The sequence below is a fragment of the Oryzias melastigma genome, linkage group LG23 (assembly GCF_002922805.2).
Source record: "Oryzias melastigma strain HK-1 linkage group LG23, ASM292280v2, whole genome shotgun sequence".
In the NCBI taxonomy this organism is placed as follows: domain Eukaryota; kingdom Metazoa; phylum Chordata; class Actinopteri; order Beloniformes; family Adrianichthyidae; genus Oryzias; species Oryzias melastigma.
In genome coordinates, this window is record NC_050534.1 from 6523816 (window position 1) to 6532938 (window position 9123).

Sequence of the window (9123 nt, forward strand, 5' to 3'; positions counted from 1 at the left end):
GAATTTAACTGTCAAACAGCACCCTCTGCTGGCCGAAGCTCACTGTGGAACATACCAAGTCAAAAAATGCGAGAGGGGGGCGCAATTCATCGGTGGCCAGGTGAATCCCACACAGGTAATTGGGAGAATTTTTCCGTCTAACATTCACCTCAAGCTCAAACTACTTTTAAATTAAACCACATTAATTCATCACACACAATTATGGCTTGCATTCACCATCACTGTATTTTTAAAACTCAATTCCAATCTCTCAAATAAACTATAACAAGAATTGGTATAGTCCGAAGCTGAGCTGATGATGCTAAGCGGTAGCTGGTGTCAGAGGATGCTAACTGTTTATTTTTGTAAGTGCAATAAAATGAAAAGGACAAAACCCAAAGAGGAAAGACGAAAAAAAGAAACGTGAAAAGGACAAAGGTATGATATAGAACATTGCTAAACTTATTATTTACTCCTCACAAACTTTTTTTTTTAAATATGCACAATAATATATAAAAAGTTAGGCTAAGGCTATTGCTAGCCAATACTTTTAATGTTTAGTTCTTTCAAACTTTATTCGTGCAATAGGCTAATTAAATATAATGTAATATTTGGTCATATCCAATCAATTTAAATTAATTCCTTTACTCATGCTTTCACTAAAATAGCAAAACAGGAAAGGATGTCTTGCCATTACGTTATTTAGATATTATTTAGTACTTTGTCTTTCATTCTCAGTATTCTTAGAAGTACTTTGTTGTGGCTCCTTAGCTTGTTCTCAGATATTGCCTTTAAATATACAGCTTCAGTCCCCTCTACTTTGATATATTTGTCTAAATATTCAGTAAAAATGTTCTATTTCCTTCATATTAGATACTCTTCCAAATTATTTTGGCACATTTTTAGTTCTTACAGAGAGAAATAGACCAAGTTTATAGTGTGTTTTCTAGGTTGATTTTTATTTTTAAACCTCAGTTAATGTGTAATGGTGTGATTTTATCCTTATAAGAATTATTACTTTTAGTTTTGTTTTTAGAACAGTCCTATAAGGATTAACAAGCTTCTCGTAATACTTTTTATAGTTGGTATCTGTTAAATATTCATTTGTACGTTTCTGGGTGGTAAGGGGTCGGGCGGGCACCGAGGGGCGCTACTGTTGTGGCTCGCCCAGGGCGACATCTGTGCCAGGACCGCCACTGGTTTTTTATGTAGAGCCTGTAAACGGTCTCAAAAAAAGTTCCTAGTTGCGTATGAATGTGAAAACCTGGAACCTTCATTTGAGTTTTTATTGGAGGTGGTCGGTTGCATGCATGTATGGTGTAAATGTCGCTTTAGGAGTTGTGATAGTTGAAAGAATATCAGCACTAGAGGTAAGGCTCTGTTGTTGAAGGGTTAAGTATTTGACTTGGGCTCCTCCTACTAAAGGGAGCTTTTGTACCCATTTTGCTACGAACCCCCAACAACTTTTCTCCAGCAGACAATTCTCTATCCTGCTTTTGGATTTGTTGCTTTTATGTTTTTTCTTTTATTGGGTATTTCTAAAGAGTTATTCCAGGAAACGTGTGCGCTATGAAATATCCACCGTGCTTTGACTCAGACCACAACATCTGTCTTTGAGTTTGCACAGGCAATATTCTGAAATAACTGTTAGCTGTCCTCCAAAGTTAGAAGTCTCTATCTTCATCACCCTGAGCTTTCTACACAGTGAGCTATACTTCTCTACTTTATGAACAAATGTTGTTTCTTGCCCTTTTTTTATTATTTACTTTGATTCATTTATTTCAACATTTTGGCCTTCAGTTGCCACAGCACTTGATTCTGCTTCCTCCATGTAAACCTCCCCTGTGACTAGCTTACTTTCCATTCTGATAGAATGTGCTGAAGTGAACACGATGGATCATCTGCTGTCCATTGATTCAAATTCTGGAGATGAAGGAACATCATACTTTACTCCTTAAAAAAAGTGTCCTTCTGTCTCACAACTCCCGTATGTTATTTTAAGACAGTGCCTTTCTCTTTATGCTTTATCCTTCTGTCCATTAACCTCATGTCACCAGAGGATCTGCTTCTGCACATCTCGCAGCCTCTACTTCCTTTCAATTTCATCTACAACCAGCGTTACCCTTATCAGCCACAAAAGCCACAAGACTGCTGAGATGGGTCTCTAAGTCCATGCAGCACATGTCCAATACCATCTAGTGTTTTAATACAAATCTGTACAAATAAAAAATGGTTAAAGTAGAAGATTTTCTTTTCTTTGTATATCATATAAATTCTGGTGAATTAGACATTGCTAGTGCACAATAGATCAGGGTGTCAGGATCCTTGCTGCAGTATATTGGCTGCCTCCTGCACCTGCACTGCATGGTACGGCGGCCTCCTGCCACGCCACGCTTCTGTGCTGGCTTCCCTCAGAGAGGTCAAGCTGAAGTGGAGAAGGGTAGCAGATGCACCACCTCCACACCAGCTGGGTGTTGTGTCAAAACAGTATTAGTCACCATTAAGGAAATTAGGGAATGTGCATTTTTTAACAGGAAACAACGGCAGACTGTTGTTTTTTTTTTCGTCTGTTTTTTTGTTTTTGCTCCAAAGCTGTCTAGGAGAATTGTATACAGTATTTCTCTTCAAGGAATCACGCTTTGTGCTGAATGTAACACTTACTGCGGGTCAGCTGTTTGTTGCCGAGCAACAGTATTTCCATACCTTTTTAATAAACATTTGTGTGGGAGTTGAAATTTGTGCTGAAATAATAAAAAAACAATTAGAGCTTGAGAAAAATCAGGGGGGGGGGCTACAGAAAGAACTAATGAAGTTGAGATAATCAAATCCAGACCATAAACATTCTAAACAGCAATTTAATTGGATTAAGTTTTAAAGTCTGAAATTAGCGTCATATGAATTGTTTTCCACACCATAGGGTGCACTGGATTATAAAACGCACAGTGAATAAGTGGTGTATTTTTATATGCATGTAATTTCTATCATTTATGCATAAGACACACTGAGCTATAAGGCCCATTAAACAAGACAAGTCAGTCAGAGATAAGTCCATCAGTTATTTAGACTTAAGGAAACTGCATTTACAGTAATTCTAGAGCTATGTCCGAATTCCTTCACTGCTCACCAGGAGTGTAGGAAAAAATCGATTTGGCGATATATCGTGATACTTCCTTTGGCGATACTTGAATCTATTTAAAATGTTGACATAATGATATTTATTTAATTATTTATGTGCATCCTTCACCGTCTTGGGTTTGTTTTCCACCTCCGACCACTAGTTGGCAGCAGAGCACACTAAGCTACTTTGAGCAGCTCTATACCGCGACCAAAACAACAACAACTTGTCTTAAATGTTCAGTCAGCCTCGCGGTTTTGGTTGTTATGAGACATATACTACTTAGTTTTGACTTGGACCGAAACTCTGTTCCACATTGATCTGTACAATGCTCTGGAAAAGGGCATTGTTGTAGCGATTAGCAGTGGAATACGCAGCGCTGACTGTCATGTAAATAAAACATCTTAGCCTCATTCATCCAGTCATCACACTGAAATGTTTCTGGAAAGAATTGTCTTTTTTTCCCCTCACTTTTGAAGCACTCCTTCGGGTTAATAAACCATTTAAAAGCTAGATTCAGCAATCTTGCAATCACACTTTTAGAAACGTATTAGTTAAGGCCCATTTATTCTATTTTTTTTCTTTAAGTGAAAAATATTTTGTTGTGGAAATCAGACAATATTGACTGTTCCCTTAAAAAACAAATATTTGGTAATTTACCAAAAGAAAACCAGCATGAATTTCTGGCTAAAAGCAACTTGTATATTAGATACAATCGCTGTGCTTAATGGTGGGATCATTAAATACAATTAATATGACCATTTTATTACAATGAAAGACATTAAAATTCTGGTAGATTCAATTCAAGTCATACTCTTAAAAAATGAAAAGTTGTTCAGGTAAAGTCTTGGGATATATTGGGATCGTATCGTGAGACTCTTGCCAATACACACCCCTACTATATTGTGCGTCTGTTAGTGTAGTGCTGTCCGAATCTACAATTCCAAAACCGAGTGCACTAAAAATTTCCCAGGAGTCTTTGCGAAAACTAGTGTGCAGTGATGCTCACTACATTAGCAAAAGAGATGACAATGCACAGCGAGACAAAACATGTTAAAATGTTAATTTTAACAAACTATACACATTTTCACCACGAGAACACAATGGAGTAGCAAATAGATGTGAAATGTTCGAATTTATTTGATTTTCACTTTGTGAAATCAGTGACGTCATATCCGGCGATTAAAAAAAAGAAAGAAAAGTAGTGAGCATGGTGTCCGAATTGCTTTTACAGTCCAGGGCATTAGACAGTCCCGAACTATATAGTTTTTATAGTCAGGGATTAGGGTAGAAATTTGAACATAGCCTAGAACTTGTTTGCTAGTGTTAGCCTGGTTAGCATACCACAATACCTGTATCTCCCAAACTTGTTTGCAACACATAAAAAAACAGCTTCCGCTAAAACACGAATACACATTAGCCACATTAGCATATTTGCAATACTTGTAACTCCTGACCTTGTTGTCAACACATGAAAAAACAGACAAATATATCTAAAATACATATTACTGTGACTACGCTAACTCCCAAATTCAGTAACTTGTAAAAAACAGTCCAATACTGCTACACATTAGCCATGTAAGTGTATTTGGAATACCTGTAACTCCCAATCTTAATTGCAAAATGTAAAAAGATTAGACTGATACAGCTCAAACAAATGCTACTGTGATTAAGCTAACTCTAAACCTTGCTTGCAACACAAAAAAAAGGCTGATGTTATTTACGTATTTACGATCGACCAGCACAAAAACTGATGGAAATTCATCCCGGTCTCACGTAATATGTGTCCAAGATGTACCTTGCATTTTGAGTGTGTCCAAGCTAAATGTCGTTGTTGGTTGTACATATTTAAAATTAAAGTTAAATTTAGCTGTGTCAACCTAGCTATGTGAAATGTGTTCTCCACAGTTGACTCATCACCGGTGGAAGGGTGAGCTGCAGACACAGCTGCGCTCAGGGACCTCTTGGTTTATTTAACCCAACCCCAACCATCATTCTAACTCTTCCCCTGGTCGGTACGACCAGCAAGGAACTTCAACACTGGGCGCACGTATTTAGAAAATTACATGTGAATAATCACTTTCTAAAATAAATAAAAGTAAAAAAAAAACAAAACATACAGCTACACATTAATAAACGTAAAAACAAAAGCTGATAATGCTAAAATAAATGTTATTGTGTGAATATAACTCCCAACCTTGTTAGTGACACGTAAAAAAGAAAAAAGAAAAAAACAGCCAGACACTGGTACATGTTAGCCACGTTAGCGGAGTCACAATATGACCCAACCTTGTTTGGAACTTGTAAAAAAAAAAAAAAATCATAAAAACGATTTACATTTTTACAGGACACCATATATATATCAGAAAAAGTCCAAATTTACAAGTTAATAAGGTTAAAACAAATATTAATGTGAATAAGTTAAGTCCCTACCCTGTTAGTAACACCAGCCAGTTCGCATAGTCACAATAAGACCAAACCTTCTATGGAACTTGTAAAAAAAAATAAAAATAAAAACAACTTACAGTTTGACAGAACACCATGTACATATCAGAAAACATAAAAAACACAAGTTAATAGTGCTAAAAAAATGTTACTGTGAATAAGCAAAGTCCCTACATTGTAAGTAAGATAAAAAAAACAAAAAAAAAAAAAACAAACACAGCCGGACACTGCTACATGTTAGCCATGTTATTGTGGATTCTGGATTCTTTTTAGAAAAAAAATGAGGTTTTAAAGCGCCTTATAGTGCGGAAAATGTGTTAAACATTTTGCATTACTGAAAGGGTGACCAGACATGTTGCTTCAGTATCAGGGCCTTCTACATGCGTCATTTGTCAGGGTTTCCTCAGTCATCCTTCGGTTGTCGCGTCTGCCATTTGGCCTCCATCTTTCCCTCGACACCCGAACATGTTTGTGAGAGCGGCCGCAGGAGTGGAAAGTGGACATCTGCTGCCCGGCCTCACACACTCTTACCCACTGCTCAACCTTCATCCAGCGAATCTCAGGATTCCTGAGACCTGACGGCGCCGCCAACCAACTGTCAGGCCATACGGACCGAGGCCGGTGCCACACTCCTCCCTGCTCGGCTTTTTTTTGTTTTTCTTTTCACCACCACCCTATCTCTCCCAATCCCCTCCTGCCGCCGTGCTCCTGCTGACTTGCTAGTTCTGTCTTTTTTTTTTTTTTTTTTTAATGAACTTGCGGATTTACCTGCAACCGAGTGGAAATTCCACCTCTGTCATCCCACCCGTGTGTCAAAGCGGCGTTTTATTTTCTGCTCCCTGCTGGAGATTCAGAGGGACAGCCGGGAGAGCCATGCGTGGAAATTATAGGAGGAGATGAGATTTTAATCACTCCCCTGTCGAAAAAAGGTTGTTCCGCTAACGAGTAATAAAAGGAGAAAATGAAGTTTGAACATTTTCAAAAGCTGTCAGGTACTTTCAGAGTTACTTCTACGCCTGTTTTAATCTTTTTTTTTTTTAAGCGCATCTCCTGATCTCAGTACCTCACACAGGTTCTAAACTCTAACACTATTGTGTTTGTTTTCATGAATTCAAACATAATTTATAAGTAGTCAGTGGATGCCTACAAATATGCAGAATTTTATGAAATTAATTGTTTTCAAAAAGATTTATTCAGGTATTTTTTCAAAAGGATATTAAAAGAGGCAGAAAAAATGAGCATGTTTAAAAAAGATGAAGTTCAATAAAGTATGAACAATACATATGTTTTTAGCAGAAACATTAATTTGCTTTTTTTATTACATATTAAAGACTTACTCCAATAAAGATAGTGTTTTTAGTGTTTGTAACATGTTCTTGTAGCATTTATCTCATGATGTATAGCATATAATTAAGCTTCAAATTGCATCTCTGAATATTTCTTTATTCAAATTGTTGTTTTTCATCAGCAAATGGAAAAATGGAGATTGAAAAAAATGTATTTGATGGAGATTGCTCCATACCAATGATCCCACCCACAACTCAGAGTAATTTTACAATGATCTAGTGCTGCTCTGCAGAAACTTTGTTGCCGTTTCACTGGTAAAAGAATCCTGCAGAACTGAAATACTTCCAATTTTTTGGGTATTTACGCATACCTGACCCATGCTAAATCTGTTTTCAAAAATCTGTGTAAATTCTGAAAAATATGTTGACTTTTACACAATAGTGTTCAACATATGATTAATTACATATGGCGGAGTCTATTGTACACACTTCTACACTTTTTTGTTATCCTTTTTTCTCATCTGACCTTCATTGATTTGTGCAACTGGTTTAGAAGAGCAAACACAACTCTGAAGAAGCTCGAACCATAGTCTATATATGACGAGTTGGGAGTGAGAATGAGTTGGTTGGGAGGATTTGAAGGAACAGGTTCCTTCTTGCCAAACCACATGAATGTGGTTTTGGAAACATTTGCAACTTTTTTCTCAGCATGTCTGGGAAAGGGGGCGACGGAATAGAGGACTGTGTCATCAGCGTAGAGGCGGATGTTGGAGTCTCCTACAAAGAGAGCTATGTAGTTAACGTTGATTAAGAAAAGTTAGTAAAGCCAAAATGAAAAGCTGGTTTTCTCAGTGTCAGAATCAGCTGATTTATGTTGATCGTATAAACAGTCGAGGAGTTACAGAGTTTGTTATTTTGGTGGTGACATCTCTGGTGTTACAGGATTAAAATTGCATCTAAATGAGGTAACACTGCTAACAACTACTAAACTGTGGTTCTCTTTTCTGTGGGCGAAGCTGATTTCACTGAGAATATATGAAAGAGTTCATAATGAAAAATTATGAAATTTTACCAGAAGGCACAATCATGGTTGTTGCCTTTGTGTAAGGGTAAAAGCTATCAGGCAACATGTAACGTACACAAATAAGCACATTTCCTAATGAACATTTTACAGACACACAAATCCTACTTTAAGTCTGATTTACAAGGATGATACGCATTTTATTTTTTTAATATTTCTCATGGGAACTTCTCCTTTAGCCCCCACTTCTTTTCTCTAACCCACACAGATGACCTCACTATATATTTGTACCAAAAAATATGTCAAAACTCAGTTTTATTTCTAACACTATGACCTCAAAGTGCCTAAAGGTTTATGAACTCTGCTTAAATGGAACACTTCTGAATGAATTACCAGAAAACAGTTTGCTCACATTTGCAGAAAAATGTAGAAAATTCATCAGGGTTCACAACCTGCCGGGCACCAATGTAAATGAAGCCCCCCTCCTCAAAAAATATATTCTATTCTGCACTTTTACTCCTCTGACGTTCCTCCTGTGTATCCACAATGTTCCTCTGCTGCTTTTTTTCAGTCCTTTTTACGGCAAAAGTTACATTTAATGCCCTTAGCAATGCTGTCTTCCTATTTTACTATCACATCACCCTGGAACTATTCCCAGGCTGCACGCGGGCTTCAGCACAATGCTATTACTGAAGCCAGCCCATAGGAAATAGAGTGAGAAGAGAGCTTATTGATTGTCTCTGTGTGAGAGCTGGTTGATTTTCCCTCTCACCTGTATCACCTCTCTGCTTTCCTCCCCTCCTCTCTCGTCTAGCTCTTCACTGTATTACTGTCCAAAGTAAAGAGCAGCGATGCCTGGAAATATATATATATATATATATATATATATATATATATATATATATATATATATATATACACACATACATATAGATAGATAGATTACAGCAGAATGTTGTTCTTTCTGTCCTTAAATTAATTACTGTACTTTCACAGTATAAGTCACTTTCTTTTTTTATAGTTTGGCCTGGACTAAAATCTGATTTCCGGTTGTCTCCATGCAGTACCATTGACAAAAATAGAACGTTGATTAATCATTCGTTTTGTTTACATTGCCTCTCTCATGTCTTCATCCGACGTTTATCTCTTCGTGATGCAACCTTTATGCAGGAGTTCTATTTCCAGTCCGTTGACGCATCGATGTTGCAGCAAAAAGCTGGAGAACCAGAATCACGTTTCAAAAAATAACTTCTGTTGTACTTTCAAAATAAAACTAA

The 9123-nt window shown here is 37.1% G+C and overlaps 2 long non-coding RNA genes across 2 annotated transcripts in view; both read left to right on the top strand.

Moving 5' to 3' along the window:
• The first annotated feature begins 63 nt into the window (after positions 1 to 63).
• The window catches only part of LOC118598081, a 17997-nt gene continuing 8937 nt past the window's right edge, over positions 64 to 9123 (top strand). The window contains exon 1 of the long non-coding RNA XR_004947178.1: positions 64 to 115. This is a non-coding gene — a long non-coding RNA (uncharacterized LOC118598081). The remainder of the gene's footprint in view (positions 116 to 9123) is intronic.
• LOC118598080 overlaps positions 158 to 9123 on the top strand; it is a 10755-nt gene continuing 1789 nt past the window's right edge. Inside the window, exon 1 of the long non-coding RNA XR_004947177.1 lies at positions 158 to 417. This is a non-coding gene — a long non-coding RNA (uncharacterized LOC118598080). The remainder of the gene's footprint in view (positions 418 to 9123) is intronic.